We start from the raw sequence: 25,440 nt of genomic DNA, 5'->3' as shown, positions 1-25,440 counted from the left end.
AATATCAATTTATTAGGTCTGGACCAGCAGTTGAAAACATGAAATAGAAGAGAGTACAATAGAAAATTGAGTGTTTTACAAAACGGACACCAAATCTTAATGTCAAATGTATCACTTAATGTGGGTCATGATGAAAAAAGTCTGCTTTAATAATTCTGGAGGCCCTAGGAATGTACATTTTAAACCATTTACCAGGGATTCTGATGAAAGTGGTTCATAGGGCCATACTTTAAAAAACACTTAGCTCCCCGCCCCCCAAAATGCTATTGGTTTAATCTCCTGCAAGAGATGCTGTTTCCAAATGTTGAATCAGATGCAGTAAAAGCATCAGTCATTGACTTAACTTTTAAAATACTACTGTTTATAGAACTTGATGGTCTGCTAGGCCCCGAGGCTGACGTCCTGGCAAAGCTGGAGAGCCAAGTGTATGTATTTCACTTTAGTGATATGGAGAGACAGTAGATTATCTGTAATAACTCTTTAAGTTAGAATAAAACGAGTGAAAATACTCTTTTCTGGACAAGTTTTAGTTTAAGCTTTTGAGATCTTTAAGTTTTTGAGGTCTTTGGAACCTTACTTCACTGAACTTTTCCTTTCATATTTTATGCCTCACGGTCCCCATATGCATGCTTTTAATTACTTTCAGAGGTTTGCAAAGACAGAAGTAATCTCTTCTGGTGGCAGCCACACTGCTGTGATACACAATCAGATTAAGCTTCTTAGTTGACCAGGGCTTGGGACTGGCTATAACCAAAGAAGAAAAAGGCTGAGAACTTCAGCACTGTCCAAAATATCAGGATTTTGAAGACCAGCCATCCAGGGTACAGAGTGTGGCTCCCATGAAATGCGTGTGGCCCGTGAAAGCCTTTGAATACGCCAAGCACAGCATTTTTAGGTACAACAAAGCCAGCCTGCAAGCACAATGCAACACTGGTTGCAGTTTTCGGTTCCCTGGATAATTTAGGTTGTCTGAGTGTCAACAATTGGAACTTATAGATCGTAGCCAGAACTGAAGCTCTCAAATCACGCTTTTGATCCATGATTAATTTAACTTGTGACTTAGTACTATGCTTCCAAGCTTTCACAGGATAAGTACAGGTCTGTCTGAGCAGATTTTGGTCACTGGCCTAAGGTGGGGTGAACAGCCAAGTATTGTGTAGGAATCCATGCAGGAGGAGGGATGCTCGCTCATCAAACAGAATTAACCACAGCAACAACCTGGCCTAGTGCTGAGTGGAGAAATTAGTCACATGTATAAATAGAATGAGATGATGAGTCTCAGTCAGTGTTCTAGGCCCCCGCAAACACTGATTTCCAGAATCTGAGCAGGATTATTATTGGAACCTCCATTTTAGGAACTGAGGCTACAGTTTTGACTATTTTCGTTCTAACAGTTAATACGGGGAGCAAAACTTCCCTCAGTAGAAAACACCGGAAAACGTCCGTACTAATTGCTGGGCTCCAGGACTGCTATGGGTTGGGTGGGTCGTACTTGCCGGATAAGGAGCAGTGGTTTGAGGGCGGCAGGACTGAGTAAGCCCTGACTGAGCGTTGCCCCAGGGGGCTTGAAGTCACAGGATCCATGCAACATTTTCCTCCTTGTGCCGACAGCTGACATGCTTCCTCCTGGAATGCTGTTTGCGAAATGGTGGGGATGAACTGGTATAGTATTCATATCCCATCTTATAGAAGTGGCTTGGAGAAGTGAAATGTCACTAGTGTATTTGGAGAGTAGATCTGAGCCTACACCCACCTCTTCTGACTCTTTTTACCCTGTTGTTTCTTTCCCGTGCCCCATGACGCCTGTGTTGAATACTTATTCTTCTTGTTGGTTCTCCTGGACTAGCCTGGTCTGAGGCCAGGATCCCCACATTGAGCTATGCTGCGGCCCTCCCAGGGGGCCCTTCACTCCTGTATGCTGGTAGAAATTCCCTGGGATCTGATGGTTGTGCCCTGGGTTACCGTGGCACCTAGGGATGTGTCTGCCACCACCGAGGCCAAGTTTTTCAGTGCCTCCCTTTGGATATCCCATTCTAAAGCTGACCTCTTTAGTCCTGGGAGTCAGAGATCCTTCTCTCAGGGACAGCATGCCCATCAGCGTGCTCATGATATTGACGCGTATAAGCCAGAATGCAATTCATTAATCAAAAATGAGAATGATGTTTGCCGAGGGGAATAGACACATATTCTTTAGCCAGCATATTTTTTTCCTCTGTGGATGAGTCATGGTGAAAGCAAAAGCATGGAACCACTTGGGGGGGTGGGGGGGACCAATTTGGGGGAGGGAATACGTTTAACAGAGTAATTTCCAGCTAGTCATATTTTTTGCTGTTTCTCCTGCCCCATGTATTAATACCAAACTAAGTGAACCAGACTGGAGTTCTTAACCAGGATGGTTTCTCCCTTGGGTGATGCTGAGGCTACTGATTCTCTTCTTTTGCTTCCTGCAGGCTGTTGCCCATTCTACGTTGACCATTTATATCAGGCAGTCTCAACCTTGGCACTGTTGACATTGATTATCCAGAGGCTGGATAATCCTTTGTCGAGGCGGGGGGGTGCCCTGTGCATTGTAGGAAGTTTACTAGCTTCTCTGGCCTCTACCCACCAGATGCCAGTAACAGCACCCAGTCGCGATAACCAAATATGTCTCCAGACGTTGCCAATTGCTAACCTCCTTCTCCTAGTAAGAACCACAGTCTTTTGTGTTTTTTTTTGTGGTACGCGGGCCTCCCACTGTTGTGGCCTCTCCCGTTGCGGAGCACAGGCTCCAGACGCGCAGGGCCAGCGGCCATGGCTCACGGGCCCAGCCGCTCTGCGGCATGTGGGATCCTCCCGGACCGGGGCACGAACCCGTGTCCCCTGCATCGGCAGGCGAACTCTCAACCACTGCGCCACCAGGGAAGCCCCACAGTTTTGTTTTCTTGCGTAAATTAGTTCAACTGTGGGCTATCAGACATGCTAGGCTTTTGACAGCAGTTATAAGTGCCCCAGTTTTCTATTTACTGGTTATCCCTTTGCCCTAAGGTGGTTTATTCACAGATGGGTGATCTCGTCCTTTATGTTCATTTATTTCCTCTACTTCTCCAAATTTCCTCTCTAGCTTCCTCTCCTCCTAAAATTGCAATTGTCTCCCTAACCCAGATTGCTTTCAATTCTGAATTTCATGTGTATTTCTTCCTGGCACCCTCTGGTTGAAAAAAACTGTAGCTGGTGACTTTATGCCTCAGTTTCCTCACAGGGTCTTGAATTCTGGCCCCTGGTTACTGTGTTAGCTATAACGTCCACGTAATGCGAATAAGATAAATGAAATGAGGGAGGTGGTCGCAAAGCTCAGCTGGGCTCGTTCAGAGGTCTCTGTCACCAGATTAAGGAAATGTCTGCTTGGGAATGAGTTAACAGGGTGAAATGCCTCCTCCGCTGGTAAAATACGCCTTGGGTAGTTGAGTAGTAATAAATATTGATGTTCCATTAGCATGACCAGGACATCGCTTTAAGGTATTGCTATATGTGGAGTCCTTTTCCACTCTGTCCATTAGATTTCTGTCCTAATCTTGCCACATTTGTTTTCTTATGTAATTATCTGTCAACCTGTTATTTACCTTCGCTGTAGGGCTGCTGTAGCAGAGTAGCATCTAGGGGCTTAAGGGATGGAGAGAGATTGTCCAGCCTGTGTACTAGCTTGTCTCCCCAAGGCAGTCGCCTTCTTATAAGTCACAGCCCTACAGTAAACCTCCACCCTTCCTTCCGCCCTTTGTGCCTTTTTTTTTTTTTTTTTTTTTTTTTTTTTAGCTTGAGATTGCGTTTAGAAAGCCAGCGTTTTGTGCTGTGGGGTTCTGCGGCTGAGCAGTCCTGGATGAGCTATATTTTCCAGGCTGCTACACACAATTACCCTTAATTTCGAAGCATAGTGCATTTCAAAATAATTTTTTTTTCTGTTTTCAGGCTCTTTAATCCAGATGCAGAGCCACAGCTGGCTTTGCCCTTGCCCACCAGAAGGCATGTGGCTTGGGAGGTAGAACCAGTGGAGGGACTTTGGTTAGATTGCGTATTTTTGGCTGAGTGAAGAGTGAATTCCAATAACACTCAGTAAGGCTGATTTTTACTTGACTCCTGCCCACCCTCACCACTGCCCCACCCCATCATTTTCACAACATTTTTATAGTGGACCATGTGACCTAGTTATTCCAACTGTGGGCCATTCATAGGAAGTGACCAAGTATTCAAAAATTTCGATTTGGGGGAATAGGACTGATCCTTTCATACACTAAATAGTAAGTGTGTACTGTGTATGTATGTGTACGTGTGAGAAAGACACCCCCACACACACACATATATCCATGTAGCTCTCCCAATATTGAAAGGTCTTTAGGAGCAAAGAAACTATTATATCACCTGCTAAATCCTATGTTCTCCAGTGCTTGTCACTTTTATAGCAAGTCAGTATAAATCACATTAAATCAAAACTTTTCTCAAGGAATGAATATATTTCCATCATCCTTAGACTTACTTTACTGCCAAGAAGTGAGTTCAACTCGTTAGAACTACTTTCTCAATTACTGTCCATTCTTTGAGAGTTTTGAGAAACATTTGCCTGGATTAATATGAGAGAAGCACAATAAAGATTTATTTATTAATTGTAGTATATTTTTAAAATGTGTGCCATATACTTAAATATGCATATAAATATTATTAAATTGAAATACTGTTGGGCTTACAGTACCCATCATAATACTTCACTCATTCATTCATTCATTCATTCATTCTGCAGCCATTTTGATTGCATTTTATGTCCTGTAGTCAAGTCTCTTGCTGGTCATTATAAGACCTGCTTCATATGAGCAGTGTGGTGAGAGGGGCTGGAGGGGAAACAGATCCATTAATAGATAGCCATTATAGAGTGTGATAAATATGTGTTTACAATGTGTGCAGATCACAGAGGAAGGAGCTCACAGTGAAGTGACTTTGAGAAGGATCTGGAAAGCTGAGCGTTAAAAGAAAGAACCTGGTAATCCAGGGAATACAGCCATCAGGGTAGTGGGAGAATGTTTGAGAGAGGCCTTGTGTCAACTCTTCTGGGAGCTGGGCATTTGGACTGAGCGGAAAGGAGTGCTGAAGGATTTTAGGCAAGGAAAAGACACAGTTGGAATTCAATAAGAAATCTAAGTCCCAAGGCCACATGGAAGACAGATGAGATGGTACAGCAGGAGGGAGGTGCCAAGGAAAGATGGAAGCTGTAAGCCCTTTCCTTCTAGGCCTACCCGAATAAACACACAATCTTGGTCAAATGAATAACTAAAGCAGTGTGTTTGCTGTGTAAATGCAACTCCATCTTCAAGTCTGAGTAGTGGGCCAAAACTCTTCCTTTAAAGAGACAACTTCCAGAGGTCCAATGCCCCACCCCCGCTCCCCAGGTTGGATTCAAGCCAAAAGGAAAGGATATTGATGTTGATGAAAAAAAGATTTGCTGACTGAATGGATTTGGGGGGAAAGGGAAAAGTCTTTGAGGTGTAAAGCTAAGTAAATACATACTTGTTGGTTGAGGATTCAAATTATCTTTTGGACTCTCTTGGCTGGTTGACTTGGTGTATGTTAATTACCTTTCTCAGCCTCAGTTGTTTTTTTTTTAAGAAGATGCTGGGGGTAGGAGTTTATTAATTTATTTATATTTATTTTTGCTGTGTTGGGTCTTCGTTTCTGTGTGAGGGCTTTCTCTAGTTGTGGCAAGCAGGGGCCACTCTTCATCGCGGTGCGCGGGCCTCTCGCTATCGCGGCCTCTCTTGTTGCGGAGCACAGGCTCCAGACGTGCAGGCTCAGTAGTTGTGGCTCATGGGCCTAGTTGCTCCGTGGCATGTGGGATCCTCCCAGACCAGGGCTCGAACCCATGTCCCCTGCATTAGCAGGCAGATTCTCAACCACTGCACCACCAGGGAAGCCCTCAGCCTCAGTTTTTACACCTTTCAAATGGGCGTACGATAAGTCCCTACCTCTTGGAGTTGCTGAGGTAATTAAATATAATAATAATTGTAAAGTAGGATACTCCGAAAGCATTGGTTTGGACTTGCTATTATTGTTGATGTTATTCGTACTAATTCAGTAGTTTTTATTCAAGTTTTCAATTCAAATATGTTGCTAAAATCATTTAAAGACGTACATTTATTACTTTATCTTCTTTAAGTGGCTTGGGGAATTCCTCCTAAAATCTTGACTAGACTATTAGGTTGATTTACATATCTTTTCTTCAAGAATACAGCAGAAGTAAACTGCTGAAAAACAGGTCAGGTAAAATTACCATCGATGGTGAATTAAGAGAACTGACATAACAGATCATGTTAGCAATGTGGGATCCTCAAATAAAACCTCTTGTAAACGGATCTCTATCCGCCATTCATTGACAACTAACCTGGGATTTTACTGTTTTATTATTATTTTACTTTGGGTAGAGAGAATGGAGGTTGCTAAGGGGGTCTTTCCCTTTCCTTGAATCCAGCCTTCTGGGGGCTGTTTGTACTTGTCCGGCGTGGATTGGAGCCCAGTGAGAAACTCCCAGTTTGTGAAACAGTAGTGGAGGAGCATGTGGCAGGACTTTAATTGGTTGAGCTGGGTTTCATATGATTATGTTGTTTGTTAAGGAGTTAGCTCAATGGTTCCAATGACGCTTTGTAAATGTCCCTTTCTGAATCATTTGGAACTTCCTGTGAGTAGGGGACAGTTCAAATGTTCATTGGCCGGTGGGTGGTAGGAAAGTATTAATTTTTCTTCTTAAACCTGAGCCTAGAAATCAGATTAGAAAATATTCTGGAGATGAAAAATAGAAAAATAAAAGTAGGACGTCTATAATCCTGAGTGCACAGACCCACTATAGCTCTGTCATCTCAGCATGATTAACTGTACCAACTTTCTCTTTCAAAAGTGCCCCAGGTTGGACCATTCGTTTTATGGCCACCTAAGTAGAAGCCACCTGTTTCCATTTCTACTCATTCTGTCTGGCTGTTGCCAGTTTGTTTGAATGCCTTTTCTACTTTCTGTTCCTTCAGGAAGGCGACAACTAGCTGACAGGCTCACCAGCTCATTAAGCAGAGGCTCATGTACCCGCCACTTGGTAATGGCTTTTATGGAGTGGGTCGAAAAAAAAAATAGACCTCAGTGTAGACACTAAACTGCCATGAAGTATGGGTGTAAGAGAGAAATGTGCCGAATGAAAACTACTTCTCCAAGCTTGTGCTTTGAAAAGTATAGTCCCCGCACCTCCTGTTACTATAGTCATGAAAAGTCACTTATCAATCACTATAATCAAATCTTGTTTGGCACCTGACAAATTATATACTCTCTTCAGTGTACAATAAAAATCTCCGTCACTTTCTCTTCTCCCAGACAGGGTGATAAGTATGGATTTTTCAGCTGCTAGATTGTCAGTTGTGTGACAATGCCTCTTTACTCTATATCAGGATTAGTGCGGAGCTTTAAATAGGATCCAGTGTTAAATAAATGTTTAAAGACCCATAAAAAGATTTTTATGGTGAAATATAGATTTACAGTAAATCACTGGGGAATTATATCCATACCAAAATATACATCAGATTAAGAGTGAGTCAAACATATTAATTCACCTTGGACCCATTTTACAGATGAGGAAATTTACTTGTCAGGGAGGCTGGCTGCCCAGATCAATGCAAGGCCCAGGGAAATGGTATAACAGCAGTTGTTACGTTGAATTTCACTCTTCTTTCAAAATCGAGGAATTTTCTGCAGCGTACCGAATGCTACTCTCTTTTGCTTCCAAGTCTCCGTCCATTTGTCCAATTCATTTGTGCCTCAGTTGAACCCATTACATGGGAATATTGTGTTCAGCTGGGAACAATTTGCTCTGAGAGCTTTGCTTCAGGAACATGTAAAAGAGCACAGTCAGGGCAGCAAACCATTCATTACCTGAGCCAGGGCCTACTGCCAGCAAGATGGCAGAGAAAAGAGGGCAGTAATGGTTGATTCGTTTATATCCCCATGAAACATCATTGCACTGTAGTAGAGATTGTGTTGTAATTATGGCCAACTTATTGAGGGCCATTCGAAATCATTTACATATGCTGCTAACAATTCTAGCATTTGAAGATGCAGTGAAACAGTCTGAGAATTGGCACCTGGAGCTGAGAATGATAAGATGCACGAAGGTGTACACAAATATAAGAAGTAAGTCATCATGGAAACCCCCAGGTCTCTTTTCATTTCAACATACGTCTTTCAGACAATGAATAGGCTTTAGGGTAATTTTTCATAACTAGATCAGTGCAAGGCCCAGAGAAATGGCATAATAGCAGTTTTAATGTTGAACTTCACTCTCCTTTCAAAATGCAGGAATTGCATTAGGAAGAGTTGGGCTCATCCTTTTGAAGTGGTAAGTGCAAAAGAAGGTATCTAGTATCATATGCAGGGTAAGGGAAGCTGCCATAGGACTTAGTCTTCAGGGTGCTGGCGAGACCCTGGAGCTTTTAACTTTTAGGAGAGGGATCCGAGTGTATTTTAAATTCCTGGTGGCTATTGTGGGTCTGCCTTTGCCTCCAGTGTTTGCTTTTTAGATACTCTTTAGTTCCTTTGTTCATTCACAAATATTTAATGAGCACCAGCTATGTTCCATGGGTGTGCTAGGTGATACATAAACAATGGTGGGTTTCCTTCCTAGGGAAGAAAACAAAATAGTCCTTTAGCTGATGTCATGGGCTACTTAGACACCGGTGGAGGAAATGTACATTACTCAAAGGATTGCACAAATAAATGTGAGATTTAAACTGTGCCAGGGGCTGTGGGGGAAAGGGCTGATGCTGGGAGAGCCTACAGCAGGGGGATTTATATAGTCAGGGAGATCTGGGAAGAGGAAGAACGGATTTTACTGGGGAAAGAAGAGTCCCTGTGGGTGGCTAGTGTGTGTGAAGGTCATGTGAAGGGCGGACTTGGATGCTGAAGGAACTGAAGACCAGAACGTTGGGCAGGGGACACTCCGGGCCTGGATTAGGCTGAGGAGGTGGGCTTGTTGGGACCACGGCTCTGGGCCTTTACCAAAAGATCAATGAGAAATCACTGAAGTGTTTATCCAGGGGAGTGATGTGACCACATTTACGTTTTGCAGAGATCTTTCTGACTTCAGTGTGTAACTTTTACATCATTTAAAACCGGTCACAATGTGACTGCACCATTACTACTTTTAGAATCTTAACAATTTCTAAAAGAATCAATTTAGCCACTGGTGTCTCCTTCAGATTTTAAAGAGCAATTTAACTGAGTGATTTAGCATGGGTGTTGCAACCACTTAAGAATGATATGGTACCGACAACTGTGGTTCACAGACTTCAAAATGCCTAAGAATCGCTGGGGACCCAGAAATTGCATTTTAACAAGTCCGTCAGGTAATTCTAATGCAAGTGGTCCTGATTCCACTTTGAGGAGCCTGGCCCTACAAAGTGCTAAGGAGTGAAAGAAGAATTATAAACCTCAAGGTAGGACATTATCAGGCAGCCAGTAACGGATGGATCCTCTCTACTGCCTGGGTTTTAACTTGGACCTGTTCTCCCCACACTGGCAGGATATTCTTGCAGTGCACCTGAAATGGATTCTAAATCCTTTGAGTTTCTTCTAATTTCTTTCCTAATCCTTTCATATGCAGCTGTTTTGTCAGACCTGTGGCTTACTACTTCTACGTCTCTGATATTTTAGTTTTCATTTTGTAGCCATTTCATAAAAATATTCTTATGTAAGTGCCAAAGGAAGCCACGAGGCAGGGAGGTAGTGGGGAAGCCTGACCCGACGAGGAGGGTGGTGAGAAGCCCCTCTGTGGATTTCGCTTACTTCGCCATCCGAAGCAGGAGACTGAGCACATTGTACGAGGGAGAGACCAGACCATAGTTGCCACAGTGTGGAATTGTTTCCAGGGACGTAAAGGGCCAGGGATACAGGAGGATTACTTTGGTGGGGAGGGCGTCTCCTTTAAAGCTATTCTCTAGTGCCCTCTTAAAATTCTGCTCAGAAACCAATCATGAGGAAGAGAGTGGGCTCATGGCTGTTCCCCAGGGAGTGTAAGAGCCCAGAATTCCTTCGCAAGTGAAATCAGGTTGAAATGAACATTAAGAGTAAACTTAGGACAGAAAAGTCACAGAAAAGGCATCAGGCAATTGGTGGCGAGAAGAGAGAATGAAGTGCCCTGAACCCACATCTCCCCCTGGTCAATGTGACACATATCAGTAGTCACCTCCTCAGGGAGCCTTCCTTGATTTCCTGGTATCCCCTCCTGGGACACGCGGAGTGCTTCCCTGTGCTGGCATTTATCCTGCCTCTTGTGCCTCTTTACGCTCTGCTTCCTGTCTTTGTTCCTGAGTAGACTGGAGGTCCTGAGGGCAGATATTCCCAGCGCTGAGGCCACAGCAGGTGCTCAGTCAGCGCTCGCAGGGAGAAGCACTAGGGTACGTGTATGTGCGCACTGCGTCCTTTTGGAAGAGCCCTTTAAAATGGCTTCTTTGCCCCGAGTCCGGGCCGCAGGGCCATGTGGCTCGGGGATGGCTGGCGTGTAACTCTCATTGCACTCAGTTTTGCTGAAGACCAGTTCTGCCTGAGGTCACTGTGATGGAGGCGGGGCCCAGACCATATGTCAGATGTGGAGGACAAACGGCCGCTGGCCTTGCAGTGCCCTAATCCTGTGGTGGCAGTGGTTACTGCTTTACTGTCATTCCCCTGGACCCTGCGTGTAATGAACACTCCAGAGGAGGACACCAACGTTGTCATCACATTACTGTCTGCAGAAGTATTTATACCTCATGTGTCTGCTTGTAATTCTCTCCTAGTCACCAAAAAATCCTATGGGGCAGAGATATTAGAAGAGCATAAGCTGGAAGAATGTAGAAAACATTTCTTGGCTTAAACCCTGAAACTTCTACCCCCTCTGTGCCTTTATCCACAGTTCAGCCAATGTTGAATCTGGAGAATATGTTTCTCTCTTCCTTCCTCCCAGGGCCTGTGGGCGACCAGGCATTCATGACACAAACTGGGGCTGGGATCCTTACCACATACGTGGTTGCCTACATTTTATTTATTATATTCTGAGAGCACTGTGACCTTTATAATTTATGTTTCTAGGCTAAAATTGCACATTATTTTTCTAGCAGCTATCAAAGGTTTCAGCTAGCAATTGAAACTTGATAGATGTCGTGGCTCTTCATTGCTGGAACCATTTATCCTGATGTTCAAGTGCTGAGCTGAGCCCATCACTTTTAAGCCAAACAGCACACACACTGTAAACCCCAAACTTAGCGTTCTGAGTTCACGCTGGAAGTGGAGCATATTTGGGCCTTTGGAGCCACATTCTCAGACCTTCCGCAGCCCTTTCCTCCTTCAATTAAAGAACCAAACGACTCCTTGCTTCCCCAGCATGGGGATCATGCCAGTTGCTGAGTATGCCTATTCCGATTATGTATTCTGGAGCTGGGGAAATAACCACAGGATGGGTTTGGGGACCCACTGCAAGATGGATCTGAGCTGAAACCCCATTGATCACTTGAATTCCATAAGCACTTTCTCTGACTGGTGGGCCATCAGGGACATTTGGGGTCTCCTGGAACTAGTGTCAGTTCAGAGGCTGTGACCAGTAATCCCCCAAAGGTTTGATTATTTCCTATTCCCCACTGCACAGTCTCCTTAGTAAAAGGCTGCCAGTCCCTTTGGGGGAAGACTGGGAGAAAGATTAACAGTATAGATTTTCGCCAATGTACCAGGGTCCTTCCTCAAGGGGGCCCGGCCTCCCCTTCGGTTAAGGGATTTTGGGTCTATAAAGTGGTTCAAGTTGGGGAATTGATGGAGGGGCCACGACTCTGTTTTTATGGTTCATGTCAGACTTTCATTCACTTGACCTAGAGCTCTTCTGCTTCTACAGATCCAGTAAGAATGTAGTAGGCTTCCTGTATATGTCACTTGTAGAAACACCATGATTAACTAGCTAACACCATAGGCCTGTGCGAACCCGGCTGTTCTGATTGCCGCTTTGACTCTGCTGTCTGTATGGGAACCACGCCACACTAGAAGGTACTTAAATAGAACCCTTGACTGGCTGGAGGCCTGACGCCCTCGCTCCCTTAGACACTTTGCTGAGCTGCCTTGGGGGAGTGACAGAGGCAGGATCTCCACAGCTAAACAGATGGAGTTTGAAATGACTCATTCTCTACTTGCTGTGGGCAAATTCATTAAGCTCTCATAGCTTCCATTTCCTCTTGTATAAATGGGAATGGTGTCCATGTAATGCCACGATAAAGTGAAACACGTTGCCAAGGAACAGAGTTCCTTGGCTCCAGCGGGTGTGCAACAGATGTGAAAGGATGTATACGTTTTGAACCTCTCCTCCAAGATTGTGTGTTCAAGACCAACAGTTGGTTAGAAGGGATGGAATTAGGAATCACAAATGAACTCACAAGATACACCATTCCTGTATCTTTCCACACCCTTCAGGTTCGCTGACTCTGAAACATGTGCTCGAGTTTAACTTTTGTAGAAAAAAAAAATGCCATTTCATTAGAATAGGTTATGTCTACAAGAAAATTTCATGATGTTTTCTGTTCTTTGCATTATGACTTTTTAAAGTTCACTGTGTTTTCCACTACCAGAATTGATTCCTGCGTCTTATTTTTCTCTCTTTAGAGAAAATAAGGTCCCTAGGACAGGTGACCCTCTCAGTACTTCCCTGATGCTATGCAGAGTCCTGTTTGTGGACCCCATTTGTGGACTTCATTCATTGACTCATTCTTTAGACACTCGATGCCAGGGAAGTGGTGATACACAGGGACTGACTTTCTTCCCTTTGGGGGGCAGGAGGCAGTCATGGACACACCAGTAACGCAGTGTGGCTGGTACTCTCATGCAGGCACCAACCACTGTCGCTATTGGTCAACGTCCTGCTTCATGGAAGATGTTGTACGTCATGAGCTCTGCAGGCTCTGGTGGTCCAGGCATGGAATTCAGGGTCAAGTGGCCAGAGTCTTGGTCCCGGGGCTGAACTGACTTTAATCTGTGCCTACCTTGATGGCCTCAGTTTTCTTAGCTGTATAATATGGAGGAAGGGGGCTAGATGTAATCAATGGGTCCCAATCAGAAATCTCTGGATCAGTCAACTGCTTCAGAATCATCTCAGTAGTTACAAAGAATTAGAATCTGGGCCCTCAACACCAGAAATTCTGATTCTGGGTGAGTTCTGGAATCCGTATTTATACAAAGACTTCCTGCCCTAGCCAGTTGTGCTATGAAGCCCCTGTGGGGAATCCTGGATGACTTCTAGGTGCCTCTTCCCTGTAGTTCTGCTCTTCATCCTTTACAACCTGTTGCCCTCTTAAATGTCTCCTGCAGAAAGCCTTCTGACCTCTGACTTATTGGTCTCCATAGAGAATTAGTTCATGCATCTGTGCAAAAAAAAGGAAGACAGACCTCATCAATTTGTGCTTGTTTACTTTTCTGTCTCTTCTGTTGGCCTGGGGGCTCCTGAGTATACTGAGGGTACCATATTGGTCTTTACATCCTCTGTGCCCTGCCCATTGCCTGGCATGTGGAATGTGCCCAAAGGGACATTTTAAAGACAGCAAGATGGGAGAGTATGAAACTGAAGATCAGCCCTTCTCTCTGCCTGTTAGCACTTCTGGGAAAGGTTTAAGAGACGTTTTGAACAAATCGCTCCAACAGGTTTGCCATTGCCCATTGAGTTGGTTAATCTATGCTGGCCCCTTCCTTTCAAATATCTGACTGTTACAGAGGTAACTGTATTCCATCCTGTAGCCTTGAGACCCCCAGGATGGATGTGGAATCACTGAGAGAAGTGGGAGGAGGAAGGCAAGTTGGAAATTAACAGTTTAAACTCAGGGGTTTTGCAAATGCAAGTACTTCCAATATATGACTTGGCATTCCCTCTGTATGCCTGCTCCCTTCCCCAATTGAAAAAGACAACCGACAGTATGTGTGCCCAAATCATCCTCTGGACGGAACAGAGTCACACTGAGAAAAGGAGAGTTGCTTTCCTGGTTGCCCTCCCACTCACAGAGTTCTGGGTGGCGCCATCCCACACTGTTTGCATCACTGAGCTACACACACTGCCAAGACTGTGTCTTAAATTTAAACACATTCTCGGGAGGATGAAGAAAGCCTGAAGGAAAAAGGTAGCACTTCGCCATAGAGGTGCGTAAGCACTGTACATTGTATGTTTTACTTCTGCTTTTGGGTTAAGGACAGAACATTAATTAAAAAGGAAAAAGCTCATCTTCTGAGCAGCAATTAATGTGTGTATTGCTGTACTTTCATCTGTTGAGTCTTTGAATTTTTGAAAACATAAAGACTGAAAATTATTTCCTAGGGGTCTCTCCAGTGTGCCTTCTCACTTAATTGTTTTGATCTTTAGGCTACATGTTGACGTGGGAAAGAACCAGTGTTAAAGAAAGAAATGTCATCGTAAAGTTCTGGTTCCTGATTTGCCGTCCGTGTGACACAGATGTGACAGGGCTCTAAGCGTATACTCTGCTGTTCACTGGTTCTGCCCCACCCCCGTCCGGAGTCGAATGCTCCCATTTAATCAAGGCTGTTAAGAAGCAACATAACTGGATTCATTAGGCTGAGTTCTGAAAGCTCCTCTGAAGAGTTATTTTTGTATTCATCCAATTTTAATATTTGGGGACAGGCTGAACCACTTTCCAGGTGCCAAAAGTGATCGTTCAGTTTTCTTATTAAATACTATTTTAGATTCAAAATTATTATTATTTTTTTTGTGGACTGCTTTGTGCCTTTGACCCGGTTCTCTTTTCCCTGGGATGTGTGTCCTGAGAGGATGAGGTTTATGATATTAGTAATACCTGAAATATTCATCCCTTTCAAGTGAAATCACTGCCCCACCCTCCTCCAACGCACACACAAACACACACACACACCCTCCCTTCCCAAACATGCATCTTTCATGTTGCTAAACTGCCTTTGGAGCATGTATGGGGAAAACTGATTTTTCTCCTCTTTTCAGAATGAGAAAGAATATACAGAGGCCTTGTGAGACAGAGCTGGAGTAACCAAGGTCTCTGAATTCGCAAACCTGGGCACTGTTGTCTTTACTGTTCCTTTTAAGCAGGACTTCTGTGCTCCTGGATGATGTGCCAGGAAGGAGGACCACAGGCCTTGCAAGAATGAGTGAGCGTGCCATTCACAGAAGTGGGGAAGCTGTCAGCAGCCATTTCCTCTAACTATAATTTGCTACAGCCTGGAAATGAATAAGCGACAGCTATTAAAAGGGCTTTAGAATGATTGCAGTGAAAAGTAAAGATATTATAGACTACCACTTATACTTGTTTCTACTCATGGAAGGGCTGGATATTGGGGCCCATAAAATGTTTACAAAATAGTATCCTTGGTCTTTTCTATTTATGACCAGTCTACAATACTCTTTATGTCTTTTTCCATTTCATAGTGGCTTTGGTTTTGCTCATGTCTGAAGGAGGGTGACATTACATTGGAGGGAGCTGTGACACATTTTCAGCATTGGTTGCTGCCAGCCTGGGTGAGGTGACTGGGGGTTATTTCATCTGAGTGTTAGAGTTCTTCAACATGTGCTTTTTCTGGGGGTGGGATGGGGGTAGAGCAGGTGCTCTTGTTCTTGGCTGGGTGTCCTTATGCCTGTTATATGCTTTTTGTGAGTTTCAGTTGTGGAATTCGAAAAAGTCTTAGCCCGAAACATATCTTAAAAATGTCTCCTCACCTTCAGCTAATGTAGCACATCCTAGAGATGCCATTTTTTTTCTTGTGAATTGAACTAGAGGATCGTTGTCCATTTTGACAAGCCATTTTGTTCCAAATAAGTACACACGTTAATTTGCTTGACAGAGGAAAAGAGTACATGTATCTGAACTTGGGAGAGAATTCTGAAGGTCATTCTTGCTTTGGAAAGTCCCAGGCAACTCCATGCCCTTTGTCATCTCTGATTTCCTGCTGTTAAATGATTCGAATCGAGTTTCTAAAAATGCTCCCTTCGATGGTCTGAGCCATGATGCTTCCTTGCTGGCTGGGTGGTGGTTGGCATTTGCCAAGCTTTGTTTGTGATTTTTCAGGAGAGATGATATCTCATCTTTTACTGAAAGGATCTTGGAGATCCTGAGTTACTACTTCCCAGTGTGTGGTGTTGAAGATGATTTAGGTATTAATGCTAGCTTTTGAAAGGTATTTAAATAATTGTTCATTCATTTTAATGCATATTGGAAAAAGGTAACAAGCGCATCAAATATATGATTTCACAGATTTTCATGCATAGGGTGAGACTAAGGGGAAATAATTTTAAGAGAATATTAAGTAAAATAGGGCTGGAAAATAGTCTTTGAAGAGCTAGAGTTTGGGAAATGCTGATATAATCCAAAGTCTGCCTTTTGCCAGTGATAAGGCTAGATAGGGACCAACATGCCAAAGTCTGCTTAGTGGTGACTTTGGGACAGAAATCCAAACAGTGTGTTACACTAGTGAATAATAACAAGGACAGCTAACCTTTATTGAGTGTTTACTGTGTGTGATGCAAAGTGATTTATACACATTATCTCACTTAATTCTCACTACAGTCCTTTGAGTTAACTACTATTGATATTCTTATTTTATAGATAAGAAAACTAAAAGTTTAGAGAGGGTGAATAGCTTGCCCAAGGTCATAGAGCCAGAAAGAGGCAGAACCGAAGAGAAAGATGGACTGATGTCAGCTGATCTTAGGTCAATGAGAATAGTTAACATCAAAGAAGACCTTGAAGAAGGGATCCTTTTGTTAGGAGATTTGAAGACCTGCGGAGCAAATATTTGTTGAGAGCTTAAAAGTGTGCTCAACTGCTGGGCACCAGGCACCAACTGAGACTTGCGGAAACCCTTGTGAATTAAAGGGTTTTGTAGCCTTGTTGGAGTGGGTGACTTTCGTAAGACTTTCTTGGGGAGATTCTCTATGAATTAGCATGTTAAATGCTGAGAAGCCTCCAGTCAGAGATCTGTTTTCTTCTGTAACATGTTGGTTTTCAAACTCAGTTAACCACAGTTTCCCTCTTTCTCCAAATAAAACCTATCACATTTTGTAGAACCATTATTCTGTGTAGCACCCATTTGTGATCTCACCTAATCCTTTTAACTCATTGTACACGTGAGAAATCGGAGGCCCATGACTTGGCCAAAGTCAAAACTAGTTGTTGGCAGAGTTTGTGTCATTAGTTTATTCATTCAATGGATATACATCTAGTGTATGTAACTATAATTGCTATCAATTTTGGTGTGTATTACTCTTTGGTACGTTAAAAACAAAATGTTGCAGAGGTCCCTAGACTGAAGTGAGTCTACTGGTCATCCTTGCTAAAAAGCCAATTCTGAAACCATTGACCTTAGACAGTCCTTAGAAGACAGATTATTTATGAAAGCAGTCATGTTGGAAAATCATCTCTATAGGTTTCTCAGCATTGCTAAATTGTTTCATTGGCTAGAATTATCATATCACATCTGTTTGTTGATTCCTGGGCTTTTGGCCATGTTGCTACAGTGCCAGCATCTCTAAGGCTCTACCCAAATTGCTAATATGGACAGATTCCTGAGTAGGATATAGTTTGTTTAGTTACAATAGAGATGGGACACAGAATCTTATCAGATGGCTAGCCTTTCATAGCTTCTGTTTGGAGGAACTACCTGTGGGTACTGGGCAATGTGTCCATCTGGTGATTTTCTGAACTATATAGCACACTGTGGCCTTGTAAATCTCTGCTCATGAATACTGAAGAGGACTCATGGAGGGATGCATAGCTTCTGTTGCGTCGTACATTTCAAGCATACAAAAAATGGCTGCCCACTGGGGAGTCCACTGGGCTAGAGGTTCTGAGCTGCCCAGGTGGAAGATAAATAAGGTCAACAAACAAATGGCTTTTCCACTTGCATATCTCCTTCTCTAAGGGATTTGAGACTGAGGAAGATCATTTTGCTATGGAGGAAATGATGATCTGGTGCTCATGGCTCTTTACAGTTTGCTTTGTTGTCCTGGGAAAGGGGGAGGTGCCATGCTGGGCCTTGCTCTGCATCCCACAGGGGGCTCCCTGCTTCTGAGGGGCCCTCACCCATCAGCTCCACCCACATAGCCCTCAGGAAGCAATACTCCATCTCAAGCAGAGCATTTAATTTAGGAGAAGGGTATCCTGAATTTCAGATAGGGGTATTTTAATGGTTAGAAATGCAACCTCTCTGGTAGAGGACACTTATGATTTAAAAGAAGAGAAACGGAAATGAACCTGACACTGTCTATCAAACTCATTTCTAGGTTTCTCATGGGAAATCTAGGTTTCCCCAAGCGGGTATTTCCCTGAGAAGGAATTGTTTATTTCATTCTACGTGGCTTTATGGATCACAGCATAATCAGACATTTATTTCTGGGCTAAAAAGGCCAAAAAATACTTATATAAAAAGGTTAAGAATTGAGATAGATGTTTTAGAAGTAATATAAAATGGGAAGCTGCAAGTTTTATTTAGCCTCAGAAGTGAAAGCAAAGCTGTAAGAGGTTAGGTAAAGAGACACAAGCTTAATCGTATCTGTAGGAGTTTACTGTAGGCTATGAGAGGAATGCCTGACTACATAGAAAAATGACTTGAAGGGAAATGGTGGACTTTTTTCCCTTCCATATTTTTAGGAAATAAGCTGTAATGTGGAAGACATTGGTACAGGTCAAAGAGCATGATACCTGGAGCTTGAAAGAGCCAGGCCTGAATCCCACATTCTCCATTTACTAGATATGGGAATTTAAGCAAGTTATGTGATATTTTTGAATCTCAATTTCTTCAGCTGTAAAATGTAGATAATAATACAGACCTCTAGAGGATGCTATGCAGTGCTTAACAGGCCTGACACATGAGGAGTGCCCAATAAATGGTAGCTTTTATTAGGAGCTATAAATAGGAAAGTATCTAAGTGCTGCCCACCACACCTGGAAAGGAGCTCTGAAATGCTCTCTGGAGGTGCCGTAGACCCTGTGACCTAACTTAGTGTGGCATCATGCTTGTCCAATTTTGTTTGTTTCTAAAGAAATCATATAGTGCATCATTACTGGAACACATTTTAGAGTTTTTACAATCAGTTAACTAATTCTAAAACCCTTTACCTAAATAGGAAGGCAGGTGTTGTCTGCTTCATCTGTCTGTTCGTACACCTGTTTAAGCATTTAAAAATCCACCAAAACATTTAAAGTCATGAAAGCTAATTGCTTCATGACTAAACAAAATTCCCTAAAAGTGTATATTCCTGCCAACAGTTGAATCCTCTAAAAGAGGCAGGAAAACCACATGAGCTTCTCTCTACTAATGCTGTTGATGTGTTGGGACTTGTACCAGGTCCCTTAGGCCAAAAGGAAGCACGGATTTGGGGGGGAAAAGTCTGATGAGTTAAGCCAATAACATCCAACCTCTTGGCCAGAGAGATGTAAATTCTTTGTCTAAACTCACAGAAATAAGACTTTCAGGGTTGGAAAAGACTTCGATAAGTAATGCAAACTCCTCTTGTTATTGAATTTATTTCTCTGGATGCTATATATGTAATTGGTAATCAATAAATATTATTTGCTTGCCTTGTGAAATTGTTTCAAGTTGGGATAAGGATGAATCTGTTGTGTTGAAATAGAGGAAAGCTAATTTTCTTATGCTGGGACTGGCTGTAATCTTATTAGCCAGATGGTCTAACCATTAGAGCTAACCAGCCAGACTAGGCCACAAATATCTCAGTTGCACAATGCAATTGGATTTGTGAGCTGCAATCTTTTTTTTTTGGACATTTTTATTTTATTCTTTATTTTTTTATTTTTTAAATTTATTAAATTTATTTTTATTTGTGGCTGTGTTGTGTCTTCATTGTTGCGTGCGGGCTTTCTCCAGTTGTGGCGAGCGAGGGATACTCTTGGTTGCGGAGCACGGGCTTCTCATTGTGGTGGCTTCTCTTGTTGTGGAGCACGGGCTCTAGGAGTGCGGGCTTCAGTAGTTGTGGCACGTGGGCTCAGTAGTTGTGGCTCTCAGGCTCTAGAGCGCAGGCGCAGTAGTTGTGGCGCATGGGCTTAGTTGCTCCGCGGCATGTGGGATCTTCCCAGACCAGGGCTCGAACCCGTGTCCCCTGCATTGGCAGGCGGATTCTTAACCACTGCGCCACCAGGGAAGCCCCTGCGAGCTGCAGTCTTTAAGCATCATCATTTGTATGGGGACAGAGGCACTTCTTGTCTGCATTTTGGGAGCGTAGGTTGGCTCCCTGGTCTCACTCAGGTCAGCAACACCTCTGCCCATCCTTACTGGCTCCAGCTCCTTGCGGTTAAATCCCAGTGCATTTGTAAGCCCCAAGTGCAGGGGCCAATTTTGGCCGATGAAAGTGGTTAACCTTTCTGGCAGGCCCTCTCCTGCTGCTGTTTATGAGGCATGGCTCTTTCATCTTTGCCTGTTGGAAGAGCATTCAGAAAAATCAGTTGCAGCTCCCAATTTTGAAAAAGCCTTTAATTTTCCATTCTTTCCTTTTGCAACTTCATCCACTTGCTGAATATTCAACCCCAAAGAAGCTGGGGTTGAAATGAGATGATAGATTCAGAACGGCCTGCAGTTTAGAGGATGAGATTATAGTAGAGGGTTTCCAGCCTTGAGTTTGCTTAGCTTTGAAATCTGGAGGACTATCCTCACAGGGAAAGATTCCTGGCTTCTGGGGAAACAGCACTGTGGCCCAAATGAACTGTGATATTTATCTTGATAAGGTGCTTGAGGAGGTTGCTGGATGTAGAAGAGAGTAGGTCTCTGAAGAGTACAAGCAATCTTGAGCCCTCTTGGCTGATAACTGCAAAATGTACGTGCCCTAAGAAATCAGAAAATATGTGGTGGGTATGGTAGGAAGAGTCAAGTTGGCTAAAATAAAGAAATAGGGAGAGAAAGCTATTTAGAGAGAATTTGGCATATATTTGGTATTTGTGTCTGTTTTTCTCTTGAAATGGGCTCATGTGTTGGCAAGAAGCTTCTAGCTGTTGTCAGAGATATGAACATCTGTGCTCCTTCACAGAAAACTCAGGATTCTAAAGTGCTTGGGGGAAACTAAGTAACTGCCACTTACTCTGTCTCCTCCTTAGGAGCTGAGTCTCTGCTGCTCAGAGTGTGTTTTTAAAAGGAAGACGTGGCTTATGGCTTTCGGCTTTACTTTTGCATACCACGTGGCAGAGGAGTTCCCAGAGATGAAATCTAAGGCTGTCGGATGTAAGTGTGCATACTTGAAGCAAATCAGTTTTACTTGCTTTGTTAGAAATAAGAAGGAAAGATGCCAAGTTAGCAAGCTCATTGTGCCACAGGTATGCAAGGAGAGCCATCAAAGGTGTGAAGCCTTTGCTTTAGTCCTCGTAGCTAATGCTGAATGCCGTTACAATGACCCCCAAATATCAATGGCAGCACAATAAGAATGTAATTTTTGATCACTTTAAAGTCCAGCGGGGTCACCCTAGGCATCAATATCTACCCAATACACTACCCATAGTCTGTCTTCCTTTAGCCAGAACTCAATCACAGGCGTGGCCAAATGCAGAGGAAACCGGGAAATGTACTTATGCCATGTGCTTGTGGAAAATGCAATTGGTGTACGGAACTTTTAGTATCATCTCTGCCATCTCTGTCTGTTCTTCCTAGACAGTTGTGGATTTGGGTTTTGTGGGGTCTGAAGCTTATGCAAGTCTGGGACTTACGTTAGAAAATTACACAGAATTAGATACACAAGTAAATATTTATTTAGAAGGAGGATGGGAAGGATTCAATCAAGTGAGAGGCCCTGGAGATTAAGGTTGCTTAGCACCATGGTAAATGTCTGTCTGTTCTTAGATGTCTGCATATAAAATGTGTTTTTCCCCAACTTGCTCGGTGCCCCCATGGAGCACTTAGTGCTAGTGAGGGTGTCCCAGGCCAGCTACCTCACATTGCCCTTCAGAGTGAAAACTGCTCCAGCCTTTCTGGGAAGCCAGTAGTCTGGCTATCCGTGCTGAGAGCCTGTGAGACGTCTTCAGCTCTAAGTCAGTGGTCTTGCCTTTGCATGCCTGTGAGAGGCTGAGGGCATGGGTGTAGATACAGATTCAGGCTGTTCAGAACCCAGCCACCATTTACTCCACGTTCTTTAGCTTTTCCAAACTAAAAATTCTGCCCTCCCCCCCAACCCCCTGCCAGATTTATACAGTTGGCATAGCAAAACACGTAATTCGGTGCTGGTATCAAGATTAGCTGGGATAATGCATTGAAAGTGCTTAACTTAGTGCCTAGAAGTTAGCAAGAACTTCATCCATGTTGTCTGTTTTTTACTATCATCACACTAGGCAAAGATTTATGTTTGAAGATGCTCAATCTGCATTAGCCATATGTAAGAAAATGAAAGCTTTCTAACTGGCCAATGACAGGTAAATGCTTGAATTATGTCTCCATGCAAAGGACTATTACAGTAACTAGAAATGATGATACAATGTTTTGTTCAAGGAAAAATGCATATCATATAATAAGTGAAAGCAGAATGATATGAAACAGTATGATCTGAATTATGTAAATCATGAGTAAATTAAAAAAGCACAGAAATTAGGAAAACCTTAGCATTGCTCATCTCTGGGTGATAGACAAATGACCAAACTTTATTCTCATCTTTATAGTTTCTGCATCTGGCAAATAGTATTTATTTATTTAAATAATGATACTGCTGATCCTGCCTTATAAATCCAATATTGCAGCCTTAAATTTGCCTAATATTATATTTTATTGTTTCCAAAGTGCAATCACATCACATTTAATCTTCACAACAATTCTGACAGAACAACAAAGGAAAAACATGCTTTTAATGGAAAACAGATCAAACAAAACAAACCCACCCAACCACTAAAAACTTTGAATTGGTTGAAATTTCCAGACATCATCGTCACAGAAGTCTCCATCTCCTGCCTCATGTTCCCCTAATTAATTCTGCTGTTCGCCAAGCACTGTAACAAAGGAAAAAAGACTACTCCCTTCTAGATTAATATAGTTTTCTATTTAGATTTGTAATTACAAGTATTTTAACAGTATTGGTTTGGATTATTTCTTCAGAGAAGTTTTAGAATGGAGCTTGGAACCTTAGCCTTGTTCTACCAGAAAAACGCTTTCTGCATTTCATGGAGGTGAAAAGTCCACTTTAGGTCAGAGCCTGCCTGCTTTCTGCTCTGTGCTCCCCACCCTCCCCTCCCCTGCAGGCCCAGCCCTTGAAGATGGGGGGGGTGGGATTGCTGAAGGAGTCTCCAGGACCAGGGAGCCAACACCTCCTGATCAGGTCACCCTGGATGCTCTTCTCCCCTGGCTGACTTGTGTTCTGTACCTGGCTTCTGCTTTGTTCCAAGTGCCAGCATCCTTGCTAGAAGAACCCACTGAGAGCTGGGCCCTGGGCTCATACCAGTCCCTCCTTCCTTCCTGCCTGGTACTCCTCTGCAGAAGCTGGAGTTTGCCTCCTGCCCTAGCCAGGTGACTGACACCACCTTATAAGTCTGATTCTGGCTACCTGCCTGTACCTGGGAATACTGTGTTCTCTGATTGGCCTTGCCTGATGCTTCTTATTTCCAGTCTGACCTGCAGATGCTGACCCAGTTACTTGAGCTGACTCTAAGGCATCCTTGCCTTGATATTCAGCAGGTACAGAGTTCCACTGGGGCAGTTCACTCCCTTCCAGCTACCTCAGCTGCCTTTCTCCTTGCTGTCGGCCTTGCTCACTCCTGGGGCCTGGGCAGATCCAGTTCCAGGTTCTGGAATCTCCCATGGGTCTTACCTCATTGCAGTGATCTGGGCCAGGTCACCAGATACTGTGCTTTGAAAAGACAATCTGTTTTTAAGTTGCTAACCGCTTGGAGGACAGCAGAACTGCAGACTGCTGGAGGGGCTGGAAGTTAGGGAGCAGGGTAGGATACTCATTTCAATTTTGCTTAAAAATACTCTTCAAGACAGTTCAAAATATGTTGCACTTTCTACTTGTAACAGTCTCAAGTCTGCGAAAGTATCGTGGAATGGCAGTGTTCATTTCTCTTCTTTAACAGACAGGTCAGGTTAAGTGGAAGTGTGGGCAGGGAAAAGAGTAGTCGGTGAGAGCCTGGACTGCTGGGTTCGATTCCTAGGGCTGCCCGAACAAATTGCAACTGGGTGACTTAAAACAGCAGAAATTTGTTCTCTCACAGTTCTGGATGCTAAGAGCGCAAAATCAAGGTGTCAGCGGGGTCTTGCTCCCTGGGAAGTCTCTAGGGGAGGATCCTTCCTTGGCTTTTCCAGCTTCTAGTAGCTCCAGGCATTCCTTGGCTTGTGCAGCACAGCTCCCATCTCTACCTCTATCTCCCCATGGCCATCTTCTTTTCATGTGTGTCTGTCTTTTATGATGTTTTCCTCGTCTTGAAAGGATGCCAGTCATATTGGATTAGAGTTCACCCTAATGACCTCATCTTAACTTGATTATACCTGCAAAGACCCTGTTTCCAAGGCAGGTCACATTCATGGATACTGAGGGTTAGGACTTCAATATAGCTTTTGGGAGACACAATTCAACCCATAACTGCTGCCTATGATCCAGTTCTGGGTGCCCACTTCATTGGTGTGGCCACCAGCAAGGCTGCTTTGGGTCTCAGTTTTCTTGGCTGTAAAGTGGAGATAATAATAGTGCCTTTCTTATAGGATTGCTGTGAGAATTAAATGGGAAAAGGCTTGGGATATTATCTGGCTTATAGAAAGTGCTCAGTAGGGGTGAGCTTTTAAGGCCAGTCACTTCCAGTCCTAGGATTTCACAAGCTAGTTCATGGAGAAATTGAGGAAGTGAATGAGCCACACACAGAGTAACATTATGGTAAAGCAGAGGTTAACTCTTTCGATGCTGTGGTGCACAGGGCTCATCTGCATACAAATTTTGCTTCCAAGGTTGTTGTCACCACTGATTTTGCTCAAGTATTTGCTTGATGGAAATCTCCTATGCTGCTCTTTAAAGTGAATGCGAAATAACCCTGTTGGGCAAGTTCTAGAAAATCTTGGCCCCTAGCTGGACTGAGCAAATGTCTCTATCCTTTCAGGGTGGTCCTGTAAGACACCTGGCTTGTGCACCACTCAGCTCCAGGGTGCAGTTCATATCGTGGTCTGTGTGAATGCTGCCGCATGCCTGGACCCTGTGTGTGGTGGTGCCAGGTCCTTCCTGGGGTTGTGTGGGGTTTTCAAGTAGCATAGTCATGGTGTGAAACTTGAACCACATTCCGCTGACCTAATTATTCAATAGAAACGGGGTTCCCAAGATTCTAAACAGTAGTCCATCCCTTTGGAGAATATATATGTCTATTACCTTATCCATCAGGATAAAACCTGAGAGTTGAATGCAAGTCAAATTGTTATTTTTCTCCCTGATTCATCTTTGTGAGGTTGGTGTCA

General features: G+C 43.5%; 1 protein-coding gene across 10 annotated transcripts in view; it reads left to right on the top strand.

The window, feature by feature from the left end:
- Positions 1-25,440, top strand: part of ELMO1 (engulfment and cell motility 1) — a 777,407-nt gene that overhangs the window by 227,502 nt on the left and 524,465 nt on the right. The window lies entirely within an intron of this gene.

The sequence above is a fragment of the Stenella coeruleoalba genome (genome assembly GCF_951394435.1).
Source record: "Stenella coeruleoalba genome assembly, chromosome: 9".
Lineage (NCBI taxonomy): Eukaryota > Metazoa > Chordata > Mammalia > Artiodactyla > Delphinidae > Stenella > Stenella coeruleoalba.
Note: the sequence above shows the minus strand (reverse complement) of the source record. Positions and strands in the feature narration are given on the sequence as shown.